The sequence below is a fragment of the Schistocerca piceifrons genome, chromosome 4 (genome assembly GCF_021461385.2).
Source record: "Schistocerca piceifrons isolate TAMUIC-IGC-003096 chromosome 4, iqSchPice1.1, whole genome shotgun sequence".
Classification (NCBI taxonomy): Eukaryota; Metazoa; Arthropoda; class Insecta; order Orthoptera; family Acrididae; genus Schistocerca; species Schistocerca piceifrons.
In genome coordinates, this window is record NC_060141.1 from 117,393,128 (window position 1) to 117,411,435 (window position 18,308).

Here is an 18,308-nt window from a genome sequence, read left to right on the forward strand (position 1 = left end):
ATATTTTGCAAAAACATTTGGACATGAGAAAGCTATCCGCAAGATGGGTTCCGCGACTGCTCACGCTTGACCAAAAACAGAATCGTGTGAAGTGTTGCAAGGATGGTTTGCACCTGTTCAGGAAGAATCCGCAGGACTTTAAGCGTCATTTGGTCACTGTGGATGAAACATGGATGCATTACTATTCTCCTGAGGCTAAACAACAATATAAATAATGGGTTACCAAGGGCGAATCTGCACTAAAAAAGGCGAAGACCATTCCTTCGGCCGGCAAGGTTATGGCGACTGTCTTTTAGGATTCGCAAGGGATAATCCTCATCGATTATCTGGAAAAGGGTAAAACTGTTACAGCTGCATATTCTTCATCGTTATTGCACCATTTGAAAACCGAGCTGCAAGAAAAACGTCTGCGATTGGACCGCAAAAAAGTCCTAAAAGTCCTTTTCCATCACGACAATGCACCAGCACACACCTCAGCAGTTGTGGTCGCAAAATTGGAAATAGGATTACACCTCGTTTCACATCCCCCCTATTTTCCAAACTTGGGTCCATCGGACTACGATCTGTTCCCCAATTTGAAGAAATGGCTGGTGGGACAAAGATTTTATTCAAACGAGGAGGTGATTGCAGCAACTAATAACTAATTTGCAGATTTGGACAATTCCTATTATTATAAAGGGATCAACAAATTACAACTGCGTTGGACGAAGTGTGTAAGTCTACAAGGAGAGCATGTCAAAAAATAAAAAAGGTTTACCCCAAACACGTAAATACTTTTATTTTTGCAGGGAGTTTTCAAACGCCCCTCGTAGATAGGAGTGTGGAAAGTGAACCTTTGTGAAAACATGCGGAAAATTATCCTTATTACCAAAGCATGACTCTTTGAACTAATTAACTGAATACAATATACGAACAGAAAGGGCACAGTATTGTAAAATGGAACACCAATCACAATCCAGAACGTGGACCAGTAGTAGAAAGGAAGGAAGATTAGGGTTTAACGTTCCGCCGACATCAAGGTCATTAAAGTTGGAGCACAAACTCCGGACGTATCAAGAATGGAGAATGAAATCGGCCGTGCCTTTTCAAGGGACACTTTCCTGGGGTGATTTAGGGAGTCACGGAAAACCTAAATCTGGATAGCCAGACGCGGGTTTGAACTGTCGTAAATCAGGGGAAGGAATAACCGGTGAGTTCCAAAGCGCTACCAGCAGTGCAGCGAGCATAATTACTATGCGAAGGGACTTACAAAGAATGGCGTACAACGTCGGGCAGCTGCCAGTAAGCCACATGGCTAAGCGACGCTTTGTGTGGTGTAAAGAGAAACGCCACTGGACAGTGGATGACTGGAAACAACTGGTTTGGAGTGATGACTCAAGCTATATCATTCTTTAATCCAAGGGAAGGGTTTGAGCTTGCCCGAGACATGGAATACATCTGTCACTATGTGTAGTGCCGACAGTAGAGTGGGGGGAGTTTTTCAGGTTAGGGTGTAGTTCACATATCCAACGCCGAATCCAGAAGGATGAACGCATTTTCAGCGTTGGTACTGTATAAGAACAGTTCGGAGACGATGATTTTTCTCTATCAACAGGACAATCGACCCTGTCATAAAGAAGCTTCTGGTAGGAAATGATTGGCCTGCCCAGAATCCCGCGGTGATATACGTTTAGAAAGCCGTCTTCGCTGCAGACCCGAGCGTCTGCCTTCTCTGGTTGGGGCTCTTGGAGAAGAGTAGGCTGCCACCATTCCTCCACAGACACTCAAACACCTCACTGAAAGGGTCCCCGAGTTCAAGTCCTCATAAAAGAGAAGGTTGGACACATCCCATATTTAACGACCCCTGATTAGTGTCTGGATACTTTTGATCGGATAGTGCAGGTCACAAAATTGTTTGGTCACATGTTGGCAGCATGTTTAGGTGCACGGTCAATGGGATGTACAATGAACGGCTTTGTTCCCACTACGTCTGCTGAGCTTTTGTTATCAATTTGATGCTGAGATGATGATGTGAATTACAGAAATATTTGGTATGTAAGACCAACACGATCTGACAAAAAAAAATTCAATGTGTAGGTATATTTTCACTCACTTATGTAATCGAAAAACAGAGAGGATTTTGTGTAGTTGCTGTTTATTTTTTAATGATCATCAGTTTGTAACTCACTGCTGAAAGAAGTGAGTTACATAAGTTTTCTTCATGCACTACGGCCTTCACTGACATGCATCCCTGTTGCTCCAGCATGTATTCCAGCATCATTCGCCTACTTCCCGCTCCTCGATCTCGGCCATTTGTTATCTCTTGGAACTGAACATAGAATTTCCCCAGGTCAAAATGGTTCAGATGGCTCTAAGCGCTATGGGACTTAACATCTGAGGTCACGAGTCCCCTAGACTTAGAACTACTTAAACCTAAGTAACCTAAGGAGATCACACACATCCATGCCCGAGGCAGGATTCGAACCTGCGACCGCAGCAGCAGCGTGGTTCCAGACTGAAGCGCCTGGAACCGCTCGGCCACCGCAGCAGGCTCCCCCAGGTCATCTACCGCCCAATCACCTACCTACCGCTCATTCAGCTCACCATATGACATCACTCGTCCATTTCATTTTCTTCAATCACAGCAGTCTACTTCCCCTTCCATTTTATTATTTTTTGTCTCTCCTAGTAACTATAGTACTTAGATCGTACAGCTTTCCACAGCACGCTGAAGGGCCCTCAGGTTTGGAACAGTTTCCACGCTGAAAAGCCCATTGGTGCGACTCGGTACTAGTGAAATTAATTTATGTTAAATTTCCATTTTTCAGCATCTTAGAAGTTTAGTTTGGAAAATCCTATTCATTTTATCAAAAGTCCTCCAGGCTCTTTTCGTCTTCTCTGTATTCCTTTTAATGTAAATCCAGCCGTTGAGCTACTGTAAATTGTAAAAGCTTGATCAACTATTAAAGATCTTTGACAAGATTACAGGAGACAATGCGTGGACCTGTACACGTGATTAATGCATAAAATGATTTCATAGTAGTATCGTTTTCAGAATAAGCTAGGGAAGAGGTAGTGTTGTGGTGTAGCGATGTGTACTGACGATAAGGAAGATGTAACAGTGTCCTCGTTGCTGTTAGTGGTCTGGTTCCCCAAGGAACGCGTTCCCACGCTGAGATGTAATAACGTGTCAACCCTGAGTTCGCTCACAGCAGGCCTAGTGACTCAACTGCGTCCTTTGCAGAGCGCGTAAATTATACATCAGCCTGTGGATTAATCAAGTCATTTCACAATAACGGTAGATAACTGATGTACACTGACATGAAAAAAGCTCCTAATACTGTGTCGGATCTCCGTTTGACCGGCGTAGTGCAGCAGCTCGACGTGGCATGGACTTAAGAAGTCTTTGGAAGTCCGCTGCAGAAATATTGAGCCACGCAGCCTGTGCAGCCGTTTACAACTTCGAAAGTGTTGAAAGGGTACAGTACCGCCCGACATTGAAAATAGGTACAACATTCTTCGTTATTCTTGTCAGAACAACATATTTTTTCTAATAATAACTCAATTTCAATTAATACAGTGAAGCCTGATACCAGTGTGGGAAAGAATGACAATTTATTTATTCAATTGATCACATGTGCACTCCCACAAAATAAATCCCTACACCCAGTTTGGTGAGATCTGTGAAATGAATGAATGTATGGTCGTCTGCTAACTGCCGATAGTGAATGTGAATATATGATCATCTTTGAGACGGTACTTGGGTCACCTTTGGTGGAACCAAAGAGATGAAATTTACCTGAGCTTTGAGCGCCTGATATGTGGCTGACCAATATGGTAGCATGGTGCTCCCCCACTTCGGCAGAGGTGCGAGAGAACCTGAAGAACGGCCACGTTTCAGCACTCTGCCGCTGGATCTGGTGTTGGTAAGACCTGTCTTAGGCGTGCTCCGTAAGGACAAAAGAGTGGAGACATGGTATGCATGTGAAATACTTAAGAGTGGTTTAGAGTAATAATTTCTCTATTTCAGGAACTTTTGTGGGGAGAATTAAATGTCAGGCAGGTAATATTAAGGGGATCGTAGTAATCTTCGGAAGTGACCAACGGTCGCAATGAATCCACATGTAGCAATAAGTTGAAATACTTCCGAGTGCTTAAGTTAAGCTGAATTACTAGCGTGTGTACTATAAGTTGGAAATATTTAAGAAATGGCGTGTGCAGGACTTGAAATTAGAGACGAATACTTCCACGTGGTGAGTACTGTGTGAGTCCCAATCTGTGTATGTGACAAAGGATAAAGAGAAGTATCGTCCATGGTATCAGTTGAGGACTCGCGTGTGTGATGAATATGTTCTTAATATTACTTTGCGTGTTATGTTTCCGTGTGACGCTTGATTCAAACTATAATACTCTGAGAGAGAAGCAAGGTGAGTCAGCCATCTACCCAGCAACGCCACTTGGCTTGCATTGCACAGGAAGACGTGCATATATCGTCCAGAGTTCGTAGTAGGAAAGAAAAGTTACGAAGTGGGACAGTGTTGTGTGAAACTGGGATGAATACTAATTGAAGTGGGAAAGCTGAAAGTGATGTGATTATAATGTTGTGACTATTCCTTATGTTGTATTCCATGTTGCAGTGTGGTGTATGTCATGTAATTTAAGTATGTGTGGTTTGCATGGGAGAGTAGCAAGGTAGTTTCAGAGGTAGTGGGTTATGCATGTTCCTTTTGTATCGCTCGGTCTGGAGGAAAGTTTCGAGATGATGGTTGTGAGAGTCGAAGTGTGAGATATAAAAAAAAAAAAGATCCACCATCCTATCCAGAAAGTGCACTGTAGCATTAAGCAATTACGAGACCATAAGATAGAGAATCACCAATGTAAAGCCATGCCCACTGGGCGGAATTTCTCATGTGTTATTGTTGTAGGTTATAGAATTTGTGTGTTTAGGTTATAGAATTTATCGGAATAAATAAGGTAGTGAAAAGAAAAAGATTGGTGGCCTTTTCCCTCGCATTGTATGTTGTCATGATATCCAGAATTTATAATGTGTGCGCCATTCATATTCAGTGCGATGGCCACGTGTTGATAAAAGCCGTTAAATAAAAAAAGAAAATGTGGTATTGCCAGTGCGTAGTGAACAGTCAGACTAGTGTAAATTAGTAATAGTCAGATTTGCGTTTCCGTTGCGTAATATTCATACAGGAGAATAATTTGTAACTTAATTGTGAGTACTAGAGTTCATGTTACTCGACAAATAAGAATGAATCCACTCGCTTGGCAGACCACTCATCTTGCAGGCCTGACTGCTTGATGCCACAGTATGAGCAAGGCATGTGGGTGCCTCTCAGTGTTGCCGGTACAGAAGTTTTATCACGAACAGAACTCTCCATTGTGTTCCACGAATGTTCGATGGAATATATGTCGGGAAATCTGGGTGGCCAAATCATTCACTTGAATTGTCTAGAATGTTCTTCGAACCAACTGCCAACAACTGTGGACCAGTGAGATGGTGTATTGTCATTCATAAAAATTCCATCATTGCTCCGGAACATGAAGTCCATGAATGGCTCGAAATGGTCTGTACGTAGCCGAACATAACCATTTCCAGTCAATGATCCGTTCAGTTGGACCACAGGATCCACTTCATTACGTGTAAACACAGCCCAGACCGTTACAGAGCCGCCATCAGCTTGCACAGTGCCTTGCTGACAACTTGGGTCCATGGCTTCCAGGGGTTTGCGCCACACTCGAAACCTACCATCAACTCCTACCAAATGAAATCGGGGCTTATCTGACCAGGACACGGTTTTCTAGTAGTCTGGGGTCTAACGGAGATGGTCACGAGCCCTGGTGTAACGCTGCAGGCGATGTCGCGCTGTTAGCAAAGGAACAAGTCTGCTGCCTAGCCCGTTAACGCCAAGTTTAGCCGCACTGTCATAACGGATATGTTCGTCGTATGTCCCACATTGATTTCTACGGATATTTCACGCAGTATTGCTTGTATTTTAGCACTGACAACTCTAAACAAACGCCGCTGCTTTCGGTCGTTAAGTAAACGCCGTCGGCCACTGTGTTGTCCATGGTGAGAGGTAATACCTAAAATTTGATAGTCTCGGCACACTCTTGGCGATGTGGCTCTCGGAATATTAAATTCCCTAACGATTAACGGACTGGAATGTCCCATACCTCTAGCTCCATCTATTGCTCCGCATACACAGTATGTTTATTCCTGTTCTGCGACCGTAATTAGTTCGGAAACTTTTGAGATGTATCATCTGCGAACAATTGGCAGCTCCGCGAATGCGCTGCCCTTTTATACCTTGTGTACACGATACTGTTGCCATCTGTATAGAAGCATGTCACTGTCCCATGACATTAATCACTTCGGTGTACGTATTTCGTTTCCATTCTTGAGATTGTTTGTGAGATATTCAAAACTACCTAAAACATAGATTTTATAAAGTATCATTACAAGCAACCTTCTGGCTTTGGTGAATGTGTCAGAGGATGATTTATTTTGTTCGTAAAATAAATGTTAACCTAAGGACATCACACACATCCATGCCCGAGGCAGGATTCGAACCTGCGACCGTAGCGGTCACGCGGTTCCAGACTGAAGCGCCTAGAACCGCACGGCCACACCGGCCGGCTCGGAGTAATTGAGAGACAATGTAGCATATATGAGGACATAGTGAAACGTAATGCATCCGTATTTTTTATGTGAACCCTTAAAGCTTCTTAAATAAAACAAATGTTATCAACATTCTGCATCTTTGTTCTTCATGTCTACGTATCTGTAGCCCTCTGTCGCCAGAGGGCTCCGAGTAGTAGCATGTAATATGGCACTGCGTAACGTAAATATATGAAATAAGATAATTCTATAGAGAGGTGAATGCGGCACGGAAGCCTTTTGGTAGCAAAACAAGGTTAATAAAAGATGAGACAGGGAATATAATAAGTGAAGGGAAGGGAATATGCGAAAGATGGCGCAGGTATTTTGATAGTCTCCTCACCCATAGAATAACTAACTATACCAGAGAACCCAACAGACACGAATGGGGAAGAGGACCCAGACAACAACACTGCCTCACCAAATACAGAAGAAGTGAAAACTGCCATGAAGAAATTGAAAAACAACAAGGCGGCAGGGAACAGATGGTATTCCAGCAGAAGTGCTTAAGCAAGGAGGTAGAGAGCTGGAACAAGGCCGTCTGAAAATGGTCACCAGAATATGGTAAGAGGAGAAAATGCCCCAACAATGGAAAGAGGGTATCATATGTCCCATATATGAGAAAGGAGATAAGATGGAGTGTGGCAGTTACAGAGGGATCATGCTACTTAATGTGGGATATAAAATACTCTCTAATGTACTATTCGGCAGAATACTCCCGATCATACAGAGGAAGACGGGGCCGTACCAATGCGGATTCTTTCCTGGTAAGTCAACTATAGATCAAATATTCACCTTAAGACAAATCCTGGAAAAAACAAACGAATACGGAATTGGCACGCATCACCTCTTTATAGATTTCAAAGCAGCTTATGATAGCAAAAATAGAGAGCAGTTATATCAAGCTCTAGATGAGCTGGGAATCTCGAGAAAGATGGTAAGGCTGGTGAGAATGACAATGAGTGAAACACAAGGTAGTGTAAGAATAGGAGGAATGATGTCCAATACATTGAGTATTAAAAACGGAGTGTGACAAGGGGATGCATTGGCATGCCTTCTCTTTAATGCCGCCCTCGAGAAGGTGATGAGAAACGCAAACCTGAATAGGGGAACGATCTTCTATAAATCAGTGCAGATACTGGCCTACGCAGATGACATAGATATAATAGCAAGACCCCAAAAAGCAACGGAAGAGACATTTACAGCTCTTGAACATGCCAGTAGGAACATGGGGTTAATTATTAATGAACAAAAAACAAAATATATGGCAGCTGGAAAAGCACATAGAGAAAACATGCCAAATGCAATAATAATGGGCAATTATATATTTGAGAGATGTTACTTATAATCCGTCTTGATTGCAAATTTTTTATTCATATGACCGGTTTCGGCTCATTCAGAACCATCTTCAGATCTGATATTTCAGTTGTAGGAGTAACCCGTCCAAACCCAGCAAATTTCACATGCTGCGTCACATGTAATATGGCCGTGTGTAATGTAAATATATGAAATAAGAAAGTTTATAGAGAGGAGAATGCGGCACGGAAACCTTTTGGTAGCAAAACAAGGTTAATAAAAGATGAGACAGGGAATATAATAAGTGAAGGGAAGGGAATATGCGAAAGATGGCGCAGGTATTTTGATAGTCTCCTCACCCATAGAATAACTAACTATACCAGGTGACGCAGCATGTGAAATTTGCTGGATTTGGACGGGTTACTCCTGTAACTGAAATATCAGATCTGAAGAGAGTTCTGAATGAACCGAAACCGGTCATATAAATAAAAAATTTGCAATCAAGACGAATTATAAGTAACATTATAAAATCACTGATTGCTGTTATCCCAGCAGACATTATGTCTGTTTTTGCAAACATTTGAGAGAGATGAACATTTGAAGTATCTGGGCTCAAGCCAACAGAGCTTATTTTGCCCTAAGAAGACTTCTATCCTCAAGGCTCTTGACTCGGACTACGAAATTAACTATCTATAAATCACTTATACGACCAGTGCTTACATATGCCTCTGAAGCCTGGACATTAACAACTAAAGATATTGAAACACAGGATGCATTTGAAAGAAAGGTACTTAGACGAATTATCGGCCCAATCTGTGAAAGAGGAAGATGGAGGAGGAGATACAACCATGAGTTGTATGTCATATATAAAGACTAACCCATCAGAAGGATAGTGAAATCATCAAGACTGAGGTGGGCGGGACATGTGGTTCGCATGAATGATACAGAAATACCACAAAGAATATTCCAAGGAAAGCCTGGAGGACAGAGAGGACATGGTCGACCAAGAGCCAGATGGGAAGATGGAGTAATCGAAGATATTAGGAAGATGGGCTATAGAAACTGGAGAGTATTGGTAAAGGACCGAGACAAATGGAAGGAAATTGTAGAAGAGGCCAAGGCTCATCGTGAGCTGTAGAGCCTAGAAAGAAGAAGAAGATTAAGAACGTAAATAAGTCGGTGCGTGAGAAATAACCGTTTCGAATTCGGAGATTTCGTCCACTTGTGGAGCACGCTCTCCTTCAGCGTGACAATGCCAGACCACACACGAGCGCTGCGACATCTGCATCAATCCCACCCCTTGGGTGCACTGTGATCAATAATTCTCCATACAGTCCCGACTTGGCCCATCCAATTTTCATTTGTTTCCACAACTTAAAGCGTAAGAAATTCGGAGGCATCAGCTGCACGGCTTGTCTAAAAGAGGAAATCGGTCAGAATATTGGAGCGTGGGATTTCTTCCGATGAGTTCGGTGCTCTTGTTGGTTCCGGCTTGAGCATAAGGTGGACCCAGGTTCAGTTCCCGGTGGTGACAGTCGCTAAACCTTGGCGAGAGGGCAGGAATAGGATGCATTCATTTTTTTCCGCGCAGTTGGGGAGTTATTAGACGAGAAGTAGCTGCTCCGAAGTTCGGAAAGCTGACAAAAGATGGGAAAGGGATGTTCTGGTCTCTTGACTATCCACAATGAAACCGGATAACGCCGTTGGCGGTAGACACGGCTGCCGGGAGTTGAATCTTTCAGAAGCGGGCTAAGGTAGCAGCTGATGCGGCGCCCAGTGCTGCCCGGGTCAAGTTCGCGCCTTAAACACGTTTTATGGCTGCCCCTGGGTTACGCGTGCTGTGAATCATGCGGCTGGTGACTCATGACTGCCAAATGACCCGTGGTGACCAAGCCTCCTGGACACATGCCTAAGGTGTATGTACACACACACACACACACACACACACACACACACACACACAGCATCAGGCTGCACCGCATGTCCGACGTCGCCCGTCAAAGACTGCCAGCGCAGAGTCGTGACACCAGAAACTGTCGGCCAGTAACCTGGAGTAAACACCCCCCCCCTCCCCCCTCTCCCCACTTCCCCCACTCTTCAGCATTACAAGCAACACTAGGCAGTCCACTCAAAATTATTCATAAGGAGTAAATACATCGAGACGTGCCTTTCACTAACTTACATCGGACCGTGTGGCAATTTTCTAACGTACCGTAAAATGGAGCGGATATAAACATTTTTCAACTTTAAAAGAAAAAAAATAATTTAAAGAGAAACGTGAAAATTAAAATTACATTGTTTTATGGGTCTTGTACCCTATCTTTGGACTTATAATTAGATTTGGGACCAAGTTCTGGCTTTTATAATACAAAAAAATAAAAACTTTGTGTTTCAAAAAATGGTTCAAATGGCTCTGAGCACTATGGGACTTAACGTCAGAGGTCATCAGTCCCCTAGAACTTAGAACTACGTAAACCTAACTAACCTAGCGACATCACACACATCCGTGCCCGAGGCAGGACTCGAACCTGCGTCCGTAGCGGTCGCGCGGTTCCAGACTGTAGCGCCTAGAACCGCTCGGCCACCCCGGCCGGCCTTTATGTTTCCATTGACCCTACAGAGAAGGGTGATTACAAATGGATCTTGTTATTTTTTCTGCTTATTAGTCTTTGCGATGAATAGAATCGTGTCAAAATTTGTTTTGGATCTAGATGAACAAGAAATAAAATATATCTCGTTCAAAAAAGTTTTATTCAATGCAAGAACTAAAAATCATTGCATGAATTTTGATTTTTTATTCTCTCCTCCAAAGATAAATTGTTTTGAAACTTCCTGGCAGATTAAAACTGTGTGCCGGACCGAGACTCGAACTCGGGACCTTTGCCTTTCGCGGGCAAGTGATCTACCAGAGCTCCCCAAGCACGACTCACGCCCCCCCCCCCCCCCCCCCCCCAACCTTCCAAACTTTACAGAAGCTCTCCTGCGAAATTGTTTTATCTCTCATCGGTTTATTGTAACATTAAACTAATGAACTTGATTTCTTGTTAATACAGTAAGCACTGACATAGAGTTTAAAAATGATGTCTTCGTAACGAAGAGTTTTTTAACAACATCTCTTTAACTAAAAAATGACCCTCCACCTGGTACGACAGATAAACAGATGTTTTTTATTTTTTAAAAAAATCAACATAATCTTTCCTTCTAAATAACAAATCTGACGTGCGTCCAATCCAAACGACTGCTTGCTTTTTTCATTTGCCTTAATGGCAGCATAATCTCCTCTGTTGAGAGCAGTGCCAGGTGGTTCTTCATTTTCGTCGAGTTCTTGGTCTTCTTCTGAAGAAACGCTCACTATTACTATTTCCACTCACCCCACAAATTCAGAAAACACAACCCTACATTTTCCATTAGCCGCAACACAAGTCAGATTAAAGTCTCCTTTAAAACCGATATTTTGGTTGATGAAACGGGCATGAAAATTTGCCTAGTGTGTACTTAGATGAAAACAGCACAGCTTAGATTGGTACTTACAAATAAAGTTCGAAGTAAACAAATTCAGGACCACATCCGATATTTGTCACAGACTGAACAAAACTTCGACTAATTGAGTCGTCAACTTTGAAATTCATAATTTCCACGTTAGGCGGTTATTAATGTACCAGTATAGATATTTCAGTATTAGAATGATCCTCACATCTGTATTCTGACACGACTGCATAGAACTTTTCTGGAAGTTTCATTTCTGTTGACCCTATTACTTCTACTCGCCCTAATTTATGACACAAGATTCGGCCTGCTGCGTTATAACATCGACTTTCTTTCTGTAATGAGTCTGTATACGATTTTCTGTGCCCCTGGAGAGAACCATCGGGGAGGACGTCAGCAACCAAACGCGTGTGAAACTTAATCATACAGTAAAGCGACAACCGGTGTGCCGCCGTCAGTGCAAGAGCTCCCACGAACGTCCGCCCATACAGCGGGACAGCGGTGTGTGGAACTAATATCTCGTTATTGTCTGATGAAGTCTCACACACGTTTGGTCGCTGAAGTCCACCCCAAAGGTTCTTTCCATGGCCATAGAAAATTGTATATAGACTCATTCCAGAAAAGAGTCGGCGTCGTAATTTGGTAGCTGTTACATTAAGAATTACACTACCGGCCATTAAAATTGCTACACCAAGAGGAAATGCAGATGATAAACGGGTATTCATTGGACAAATATAGTATACTAGAACTGACATGGATTACATTTTCACGCATTTTTGGGTGCATAGATCCTGAGAAATCAGTACCCAGAACAACCACCTCTGGCCGTAATAACGGCCTTGATACGCCTGGGCATTGAGTCAAACAGAGCTTGGACGGCGTGTACAGGTACAGCTGCCCATGCAGCTTCAACACGATACCACAGTTCATCAAGAGTAGTGACTGGCGTATTGTGACGAGCCAGCTGCTCGGCCACTATTGACGAGATGTTTTCAATTGGTAAGAGATCTGGAGAAAGTGCTGGCCAGGGCAGCAGTCGAACATTTTCTGTATCCAGAAAGGCCCGTTCAGGACCTGCAACAGGCAGTCGTGCATTATCCTGCTGAAATGTAGGGTTTCGCAGGGATCGAATGAAGGGTAGAGCTACGGGTCGTAACACATCCGAAATGTAACGTCCACTATTCCAAGTGCCGTCAATGCGAACAAGAGGTGACCGAGACGTGTAACCAATGGCACCTCATACCATCACGCCGGGTTATACGCCAGTATGGCGATGACGAATACACGCTTCCAACGTGCGTTCATCGCGATGTCGCCAAACACGGATGCGACCATCATGATGCTGTAAACAGAACCTGGATTCATTCGAAAAAATGAAGTTTTGCCATTCGTGCACCCAGGTTCGTCGTTGAGTACACCATCGCAGGCGCTCCTGTCTGTGATGCAGCGTCAAGGGTAACCGCAGCCATGGTCTCCGAGCTGATACTCCATGCTACTGCAAACGTCTTCGAACTGTTCGTGCAGATGGTTGTTGTCTTGCAAACGTCCCCATCTGTTGACTCAGGGATCGAGACGTGGCTGCACAATCCGTTACAGCCATGCGGATAAGATGAGTGCCATCTCAACTGCTAGTGATACGAGGCCGTTGGGATCCAGCACGGCGTTCCGTATTACCCTCCTGAACCCACCGATTCCATATTCTGCTAACAGTCGTTGGATCTCGACCGACGCGAGCAGCAATGTCGCGATACGATTAACCGCTTTCGCGATAGGCTACAATCCGACCTTTATCAAAGTCGGAAACGTGATGGTACGCATTTCTCCTCCTTACACGAGGCATCCAAACAACGTTTCACCAGGCAACGCCGGTCAACTGCTGTTTGTGTATGAGAAATCGGTTAGAAACTTTCCTCATGTCAGCACGTTGTAGGTGTCGCCACCGGCGCCAACCTTGTGTGAATGCTCTGAAAAGCTAATCATTTGCATGTCACAGCATCTTCTTCATGTCGGTTAAATTTCGCGTCTGTAGCACGTCATCGTCGTGGTGTAGCAATTTTAATGGCCAGTAGTGTACTTACGTTTGTAAATTAGTGGAAAAATTACCTTAACTCAGCTTCATCTCCCTACATATGGTGTTGAAATGTCCCCTTTGAACAATTATACAAGACTGTGCTTAAACTGACACACAATATTTTTAGCGCAAAGCAATCTGACTTTCAATAATCCCTACAAAAGAATGACCCTGACTAACATTAACCTATACCTTTCACAAATCACCTCACAAAAATCTACGTTACTCGAACTACTGCAATACAGCGAGCGCCTCTACTGCCAGCTAAATAAAAGATTCAAACTACGGAAGGCACTAACTACTGATAGGCATAGTTAGCAAATGAAAGATTTTAATAGAGAACAAACAATGTATTTACCTTAATAGTCATCAAAAATCATAATATATACAGCAGTTCATGACATCCAGTCTTACAAATTTCAAAACTCCGCCATTTCTCTCCTCACATCCACCACTGCTGGCGGCTCGTCTCCAACTGCGCAATGCTACGCGCTGTTCACATCCAGCTGCCCAACACTACAATGGCAGACAACAATGCAAACTAGCCACAGACTGCACACAGCACAGCCAGCGATTTTCATACAGAGCGCTACGTGGCGTTACCAATATAAAAACCTAAACAGCCTACTTACAGTGTTTCCGTGACTATGATACAGACTTTCAATTTTGATGGCTTTGTGCAGACAAGAAAGTTAAGTTACTCAGCCAGTGAGAATTGGAATTCTTAGAATCGTTGTCGGGACTCAGTTGCTAACGTTGTAGGGTTACCAAACCCGACCAACATTTAGGCGTATATCATAAATGTCCTGGTAGAAACACCACTGCTGCATTGCAGATGGTGCGTTGTAGGTATGTGATTCCAACGTGGTGGAACCCCAGGTCACTTTGCACAGCTTGCTAATGAACGCCTAACACATAAAGCAGATGGTAAGAGAATGTCCTATATCCTCGCCGCATTGTTAATCTGATTTGACCTCAATCGATTTCTTATTGTGGGGTCACGTGAAAATTCTTATGAACAAGAAATACCTGCTGATATTGAAGGGAACTTTTCGGTAAGAATTTTCGTTGCCCGAAACACTGGAGACAAATCTGAACAAACTAAGCAGATAACTAAATTGTTACTACGGTCGCAGGTTCGAATCCTGCCTCGGGCATGGATGTGTGTGATGTCCTTAGGTTAGTTAGGTTTCAGTAGTTCTAAGTTCTAGGGGACTGATGACCTCAGACATTAAGTTCCATTGTGCTCAGAGCAATTTGAACCATTTGAACTAAATTGAATTTTCGTATAGTTACTGACAATAAGGAAATTTGTTCAGACTGCAGACGAACACCTCAGATCGACTTTTTCACAATAAAGCAAGTCATCAGTTGCACAAATGAAAAATTTTCTTGCACCTAACCGGTTTCGAAAGATTAATCTTTTATCTTCGGAAGTTCAGCACTGACTTATAACATGGATAAGCAGACGTCAAATTGAGCTCGGACGGTTAGGAAGTCCTTCGTTAATGAACCGTCGTAACATGACGTACCGTAAAATGCACGCCTGCTTAGCTGAGTAGTAACTTGCTTGGTTCCCATTCAGCGGGCCAGGGTTCGATTCCCGGCACGGTTGGAGATTTTCTCCTCTCGTGGACTGGGTGATGCTTCGTTCTCCACAACATCTCATCCAAATCACCGGCACGCAAGTCGCCCAATGTGGCGCCGAATGAAATAAGACTTGGAGTCGGCGGCCGAACTTCCCCGGATGGGGCCTTCCGGCCAACAATGCCATACGATAATTTCATTTCGTACCGCAAAATGTTTGTAGTTAATGTAATCGTTCCAGTTAGAGACTGTGGTTGCACTTATCGAATACACAACATGCATTTGGCAGTACGTTTATTTTATTATGGCTCATTAACAAGGGACTTCATGAATGAGATTTTCACTCTGCAGCAGAGTGTGCGCTAATATGAAACTTCCTGGCAGATTAAAACTGTGTGCCCGACCGAGACTCGAACTCGGGACCTTTGCCTTTCGCGGACAAGTGCTCTACCAACTGAGCTACCACAGCACGTCTCACGGCGGCAACTCACAGCTTTACTTCTGCCAGTACCTCGTCTCCTACCTTCCAAACTTTACAGAAGTTCTCCTGCAAACCATGCAGAACTAGCACTCCTGAAAGAAAGGATATTGCGGAGACATGGCTTAGCGCGAAAGGCAAAGGTCCCGAGTTCGAGTCTCGGTGGGGCACACAGTTTTAATCTGCCAGGAAGTTTCATATCAGCGCACACTCCACTGCAGAGTGAAAATCTCATTCAGGAAACATCCCCCAGACTGTGGCTAAGCCATGTCTCCGCAATATCCTTTCTTTCAGGAGTGCTAGTTCTGCACGGTTCGCAGGAGAGCTTCTGTAAAGTTTGGAAGGTAGGAGACGAGGTACTGGCAGAAGTAAAGCTGTGAGGAGCGGGAGTGAGTCGTGCTTCGGTAGCTCAGTTGGTAGAGCACTTGCCCGCGAAAGGCCAGGGTCCCGAGTTCGAGTCTCGGTCGGGCACACAGTTTTAATCTGCCAGGAAGTTTCAAGGGACTTCATAATTATACGATTCTAGTTTCACCACTGCTGGACCATGTTATAAACCTTCCGAGCACAACAGATTACTCGTCCATCCCAGTTAAGTGTAGAGAACTACTCTGATCGTGCAGTTGACGTCTGATTTTATTTCGCAAAAAATAAAAAAATAAAAAAATATGTACCACAATGGCAGGAAAAATGACAGTTACGAACAAAATCAATCCTCAGTATTAGTTTTAAGGGGCGTATTACAAAAACGAGTCCTGTAGTGTATAGAAATTTATAAGGAGAGCGGTAATACCTTCTAAATCGTTTGTTATCAAGAACAAGCTATGCAGGTTACTGTCCTCGCTAACAAAGGCCGTTATTTTTGAAAAAAGCTGGTCTGCTGAATGATAAACGCTCTAGATATAATTTGTTACCCTTAAGGTACGCTAATATTTACTAGAAGGAAAGTAAAATTCCATTACAGATACAGACAACTCTACAAATCAAACTTCCAAGATTCCTCTCTCTCTCTCTCTCTCTCTCTTTCTCTCTCTCTCTCTCACTCACTCTCTCTCTCTGTTTTCTGCTTGAATCAAATCCATGTTCGTTCCGTTTTGTTCTTCCGAAGGCATCAGCCTATTGACACTTCCGCTCTGAATCAACAAGAAAGAAAAAGAGACTTGAATTCTTTGGTTTTAGGCTTCTTTATCTTAATTTCGTCGACGCAATGTTTCCTGCAAGTTGAGTCTTGGCGACTCTTCACTTTGTATTGGAGAGCAACCGTCTCTAAACTCTACGTAGCTGTCCAGTATGAAAATGTACCCACCAGGTGCCTAAACTTGAAATATCCTTATGCCCTCGAAACTAACACTTTTTTCACAGATCTACAAATCAACAGATCCCTCCAGCTTGAATATTAATGACCGGTCTATCTTAAAGAGAGTGAGAGGTCCTGTATGTTGTCGAAAAGACGTAATAACTGTATTCCAGTCATCCAGTATTTCAGTAACTTGACTTTTACGCTTACCTGACAGTGAGAAAAGGTACTGGTCGTTAGGCATAAAAGAATAGCCCGTAATGTGAAGGCCGTGAACTATCTCGTAAGACATTCTCAGACTGCGGAGAAGCATCATGTCAAAATTTAATTCTGGGTAGTACTTCCATCTGAAATTTTCACTACTGTCACTAATCTCTCATGAGCTTTTATGCTTGAAGCATCTTCCGAGTTCGTAAACGGCTTTCGCTTTTGTTTGACGGATTTTTTCCTGATCAATCAACCCAGCGATGTTATTAGCATTAGTAACTCATAAAATGCTTCGCAGTTTTAACAGAACTGGGATAGTGAAGTGATACGGAATCAAATGCTTACTAGCAAAGTTTATTAGGAGCTTAAAAAGTATCTCGCAGGAAAAATTATTGTATTTTATCAGTGTCCGGGCAGCCTCTTTCCGGGAGCATTATTTGAAATTATTTGCTACGATAATGCACGTAGTCAGCTTCGAATGACAGCATGAAAAGCGGTAAATGTCTCTGCTGACAGTCATTAGCAGCCACATGCAGTCAGTGTTAACAGGAGGTGTTAGATACAAATGAACAACCAAGCAGTGAACTTGGGTTATCATTCTCGTCACCGTATCTTTGAGCTGGATCAGCTCAGAATAAAAAATGCCATAGGCATATCACACCAATCAAAATTGTAGATTTCTGCTATGGCTACCAGACTGGGCTAAAAATGAAAAAAAGCAGCGGTTTTTTTTTGTTAAAGCTCTCTGGCTTTGTGAGGCAGCAGTTGCTGTCATGTAGTTAAGTTTCTGCCAATAAACAACTCCAATCTTCAATCAACTGAATCTGTATGAATGCATCATCTAATACGCTTTCTTTACAGAGTACGCTGTTCTGGACTACACCCTTGCTGTTAAAGAGACTAGCGGTGGCAATAGAAATGAAATGTGGTAACAATGACTAAAAATCGGCAAAGATGCTCCACAGTCGTTCATCTGTTCTCTGTAAGCGAAGAACTGTGACGCACCAAGGAACTTACGGTGCTGTTCTTGTAAGTACCCGCCATTAGCGGTGGACTGGAGAAAATATGTGTTTTTTCGGAAGTTATAATTCATGTGAACAAATACTTTGTTGTAATTTCAAAACATTATTAGGTTAATTGGACTTTCTACTATAAATATAAGTATTTTGGCATTGTTAATGTTAAATATGAATCCACAGAGAAAAATGTCAGTTTAATAGAAATTATCGTAGAAAAAGTT